A 6000-nucleotide genomic window follows, 5' to 3' on the forward strand; every position below is an offset into this window, starting at 1 on the left:
GAACAAAAAATTCCTAATTTTCATTTATGAGATCAAATGAGTTACCTTTAAGAAACTCAAAACTCTGCCACAGAACCTCAATGACCTGAGGGTTGATCTTCCAAAAGAATGGGATGCCACTGGCAAGGTGTAATTGATACTTAAGTTAACAAGACAAATTATTGAGACGTTGACATTTTTGTCGGGGGAATACCCACCACTGTTAGCATTTCAATAAATAGCTACACATGAGGAAATCACCATTGCTACCGCTTTAATTCCCAACCTGCATGATATTATATTACTGTAATGTGAATGGTTTACATTAATAAAAATATTGTTCTGGATTAGTAATAGGGTCATCTCTTTTCCCAATCATCTGCAGTTCTGCTCTTATCCATATCTACCATGACATCTCAGCATCTTTTATTTACTTATAGCTGAGCTACAATACTAGTAACGACCCCAGGACAAAGGTGAAGCCACAGTTTTTTTGGTCAGCCACCTCCATTGCTGAAACTAACACAGAGAAAAGAACTAGAATAATGGATATATACATAGAGATACAGGGGCACATTTACTTTCGTCGAGTTTCACAATGTTTTTCCGTTTTGGCCTGAATTTCCCCGGGTTTTTGGCGCACGCGATCAGATTGTCGCATAGGCGGCGGCTTGCATGCGACACAAATCGGGGGCCGTGGACTTCGGACAACCCGACTGATTCAGACAAACCACGGAAATTTAAAAAGCAAATTGTGTCTCAAGATCAGCACTCACATACACCGGGAAGAAGAAGGTGAACTCCAGCAGACCTCAGCTGGAAAGCGACAGATGCAGGAAATTGGATGCACGATCTTAGTAAATCGCGGCAGAACCGAATCCTCGAAATATATATATATATATATTGTATAATGTGTATATATATATATATATATATATATTAACATACACCATATAAACATAAAGCATATACACAGCACAGGTACAAACACATATACAGCACATATATGTTATATAAATATTATTCTGTACAATGTGCAGCATAATATGTATATAATGGTGCAAATCCTCCATTCTTTAGTGTCAGTTGCCGGGGCCCTCTGCATTGTGGGCCCCATAGCGGTTGCTATGGCTGCTACCACTGTAGTTAAATCCCTGGTGTACTGTGGCTCAGCTCTTAATTAGGTGTACAAGAATAAATTGCAATCCTGAATACACACAAAATGTTATTTGCCTTGTCTCAGTTTTACCATGTTAGTACTATATGAAGGCAATGTTAACATTCGACTTGACTGAGGAGTGATTTATTGTCTATTCAAATTACAAGTATTCGCTTCACATTTCCATCAGTTTACTATTCCTTGTCTTGTATTGTTCTCTTGAGGAATTTCAATACTTTTTGTTATGGTATACAGCTCCAATTTCTTCTCACATATAATGAAAACTGGGATTGCTAATGAGATATTTGGCTAATTTATGCCTTAAAATCACCACAGGGGGAAGATAGAATTTGTTAAATCTTCAAGGAGCCAATTTTTTTTAACATAGATTATTCACAGACGTAATAGGCTTATTTTTCATGACTTCTCTAACTTTTTCTTAAATTTTTCATGAAATACTACTTATTTTTCTGTTTTAGTCTATTAAAGAGAACCCGTCAGGAAAATATACCCCCTAAACTAAATATATTTTCTTAAACTGCCATTAGAAAGCATTGCCTCATTGTCCCTCTACATGCCTGTAAACCTAAGCAATGAGGTCCTAAAGCTGTATGCAAATGACCTGTGAGATGTTCAATGAGTCATTACCATATTCAAGCTGTCCGGCTTATTTATGGGAGGTACTGTCACACCCCACAGTACTTGACTGACAGCCTGTATAATGATGTGAGGTATAATGGTGTAATGGCTCCTCCATGTGCTTCCTGGTGCTGGCGCCCCCTGCAGCCTGTGTGTATGAGATACTCCTATACACATGACTGACAGCCTCTATAATGGTGTAATGTATAATAGTGTAATGGCTCCTCCATGTGTTTCCTGGTGCTGGCGCCCCCTGCAGCCTGTATGTATGAGATCCTCCTATACACATGAGTGACAGACTGTATAATGATGTAATGGCTCCTCCATGTGCTCCTCCATGTGCTGGCACCCCCTGCAGCCTGTGTGTGTGTATAGGAGAGATACAACATCTCCAGGCAGCCCTGTTATTGCAGAACATGTCAGGTACTTGTGCAGCTGATGTTGGTGTCTCACATGTCTATTAGGAGGACAGAGCATGTCAGCAGATAAAGCACAGACACCAGCAATGCTTTACTATACATTACACACAGACATGAGCAGGCGGAGGAGAGGGGAGGGGGAACAGGAGTAACATCACTACCTCTGACCATGTGACCAGTCTCATTTACATATTAAAGAAAAGATGATTTTAGAATGATTAATGTATGAATTGATTAGATAAAGGCTGGGATGGGATACTTGTGAGCTGCTCCAACAGGTAGAGGGGACAGAAATCGTGACAGAGAACTGATGACAGGTGTCCTTTAAATCTAAAACTATATGTTGATTGCATAATTGATATATTTTATATGGTGTTGCAGCTTAGGTGTTTTACCACTATTAATATGGGAATTGAAACAAAATGTAACTTTTAGTGCATTGAAGTCTATAAAGAACAGAAGTAGAATGGAAGACCTAAAACAGAGACGGGAAGCCCTCAGGTTTGAACTGGGCCTTTATCTTTACAAAAATTGCCATTGCTTTGCAGCGCTGCATAATCTGTGTGCGCTATATCATTAAGAATTCTTCTTCTCCTTCTTATTAATATTGCAGTGTCATTGAGCAGAATGGATTGTTGTTATTATTATGCTGTGGAGCAGATTTTATAGGGGAGATTTATTAGGACTTGTACACCAGTTTTCTGGAGTGAGGGGGGTATACCCGGCGGCAGAGTGGCTGTTAAAAATCAAGGTGTTATAGCACGGAACAAGCTCTTTACCAGAGTGTTAAGCAAAGTGCACATTTTCCCAAAAACTTTGTCATGCAAAGTCAATCACCTGAATTCCACATCTCTGTTTAGTGATATTATGCGGGTCTCACTGCCACATGTCTGGTGGTGCCGCAAAAAAGCAGGTCCTATTCGGCCCAGATTTGTGGTGCAGCCACTCAGCTCCCTATGGAGCTCACCCCCCTCCCTTCTCCGCCTGGATCAAAGCACAGAGGAGGGTGGAGATAGGAAGGGGGATGTGAGCTCCATAGGGATCTCAAAAGTTTTGACCATCTCTACTTTTATTCTTTTTCTTGTAGGTGCTTAAAAACTGAGAAGTCATGAAATGTTCCGGATTTTATTCAGTTCAAAGAAGGTTGAAAAAGTTGAAAAAAAGTTCTACCTTTACAATTGGCTACAGAGTTGTCTGTTAATCTTTTGACGTCTTTTACGTCTTTTATAGCAAGAATAGCTCATCAATGAGTAATCCCACTTGAATAAGAAAAAGGAGAATACAAGAGTCAATACAGCCATGGGACTGTAAGCCATAGCTCTTCACAAGTCCATTAAAGTAGGAACAAACTTTTTAAAGGACAATTTATCCAGCTGGCATTTCCATAATTTGGGAAATATTTGAACAAAGGTTATACTTGTCATTGGTGAAAGATAACTGTGTGATCTATTAAGGTATTTCTTTGTTTTCCTGTGTATACGCATACATTCAGTAGAGCTTTGGTGCACAGTAACTAAAGTTGCTGTGGAAATAAACAAAAAATGCTTTGTCTCTGTTGTAGGCACTAAAAATGATTACAAGACCTAAAGCTACCACTATGAATGTTTTGGCAAGTGAGCGGATGGCTCCTGGCAATTAACTGTGTTCTCTGAGAATGGCTTTCACAGGAGTCTGTGGGGAAGAATTACTGTGCCTCCTCATCTCTACTGTGCCAGATTTCTATCCGAGAAAGCATGCCAATCTCCCCATCTCCATTAGGTCAGGCCCACCTTGCAACTTTTTTGCATAGTGGGAGGAGGGGTAAGCAGAGCATGCAGAAGAAGGGTGGCAGTGAACGCCCGGCCTGCCGAATTTACTAAAGTCTCAGCTGGAAAACTATAGCTAAAATCTCTGGCAGATCAGACCTGGTCTAAACAGGTTCGGCTCGGTGGAGTCTGCATCTGGATCTACTAAGAGGCAAGAGTCTCTTAGTAGATCTAGGTGCCGGAGCACTGGCAGGGGTACTTTTAGGATTGGCTTTTAAAAAGCCAGTATAATAAATAAATTCCCCCTGTGTGTCTGGGTCCTTGTAGAGCAGCTTTTCCCATAGAGCAGCTCACTCACCATATCCGGCACCCTTTCACTTCAAAGGAAACACTCCAGCACCCAAAACTACTGTTTCAAATAATAGGTGAGCAGTCCAGCAGCAGCGGAACTCCCATCCAGTCATGTACATAAATTCTCCCCTATGGTTTTATCCTTGAGTTTTTTTGCCTATGTTTGGCGTTGCCTTGGCGCAGTTGCGGTACAGATGCTGTTTTGCGACTTTCCATTGTGCCAAATGAACATAGGACAGTGCAAAGTCACTTTGACGTAGACCCTATTTGTGCCACATTCATTGGCATTTCACTAAACTGAATTCAGGATTTGCGATTTGGTGCAAATTTTCATTAAGGTGCAAGTTTTGGCACAAAATGACTCCACCGGACATAGAAGGAAGTGAAAAACTCCTGCCAATTTCATCAAGAGATCAAGGGACATGTGCAGCAAAAAAAAGAACAATTTGTGACAAACTCAAAAAAAAAAACAATATTATGAGACAAAAAAAAACAAATACAACAACATGCATAGGGGCAAATTTACTTACCTGGTCCTGTTGCAATCCCCGATTCAGACGGTCCGACGAGGATGAAGTCCGGCGTGATTCATGAAGATTGTGTGCCCGAGTTCCTGCATCCGTCGCTTCCGCGCCGAGGTCTGCAGGAGTTCACCATCTTCTTCCCGTTGCTTGTAAGTGCATGTCTTGCGACACAATTCTAAATGTTAAATCTTGAGCATTGTCCGAATCCATAGGGTTGTCCGATGTCCCCCCCCCCCCCCATTTCTGTCACCTGCAAGCCAGCGCAAAATGGAAATCGTCGGGGGAAACCCGACGCAAATGCACTCCGCAACATTGCTCATCTCCAGATTTGTATACATTTTTATTTTGCAGTACTTTGGTTTCACTTTCTTTTATGACAAAAATTCTAGAGATAAGCAATTCTGCTTCAATTATTAACTTTTTTATTGATAGCATACAGAGCATTGATTAACATAAATTATTTCGATCATATTTATGGAAATGTATTGTGCAGGTTTGAAGGACTTATACTGTATATTTTAAAATAAATTCTCAGAACATGTGTGAAATTTTAAATTTTCATTTTTGTACGCATTGTAGGTGCTTCATCTGTTGCTCCACACTTGACTGCACTAGAAGTACAATTGGCGTGATATGTATGCTGCATGCAAGCAACTGCAGAACTAGCCATTTGTGTTACCGTAAGTATATTTGCTATGAGTTTGGGAATTGCAATTTTTTAAAACAATTTAATTTAGTACAGAACTAAGGCAGAGAATTGTGCAAAATGAAAAATTCTTAATGATCATCTATGACTTTATAGTTTAGACATTTCTGCTTCCAGGATTGTACCGGCTCTTACACAGTGGGAGGATTTATCACATGCTGGCACATGGTATACCATCGTTTGATGCCCCGCTCCTCCTACCACGCTCGATACATCCAGTGATATTTCAACGACTGGCAAGTGGCCAAGCAATTCTTTGCCGGGTCCTACCTTTCATAGAATTGAGCTATAACGTATAGCTAGTGCGCAAACACATGGCCAGGGACGGCCCGCTTCACTCCCCCTCCACTCCCACATGGCTTGGTGGTTACATAATGGGGAAATAGTTGCAATTCCTTCCCGCACACTAGGAATTGCGACTATTTCAAGGCTTATATGTCAGAAAACTGCTTTGATAAGTCCTCCCAGTGTAAAAGCT

The 6000-nt window shown here is 40.8% G+C and overlaps 1 long non-coding RNA gene across 3 annotated transcripts in view; it reads left to right on the forward strand.

Annotated features, from left to right (window-relative positions):
• Positions 1–5473, forward strand: part of LOC140106265 (uncharacterized) — a 329889-nt gene extending 324416 nt beyond the window's left edge. The window contains exons 8-9 of one of the 3 annotated variants that reach the window (XR_011850751.1): positions 3284–3339; positions 3427–3968. This is a non-coding gene — a long non-coding RNA (uncharacterized lncRNA). Of the gene's footprint in view, positions 1–3283; positions 3969–5395 lie in introns of those variants that run through there. The other 2 variants (XR_011850752.1, XR_011850750.1) reach the window with 2 other exon arrangements.
• Positions 5474–6000: the final 527 nt, after the last annotated feature.

Source organism: Engystomops pustulosus, chromosome 11 (genome assembly GCF_040894005.1).
Source record: "Engystomops pustulosus chromosome 11, aEngPut4.maternal, whole genome shotgun sequence".
In the NCBI taxonomy this organism is placed as follows: Eukaryota; Metazoa; Chordata; class Amphibia; order Anura; family Leptodactylidae; genus Engystomops; species Engystomops pustulosus.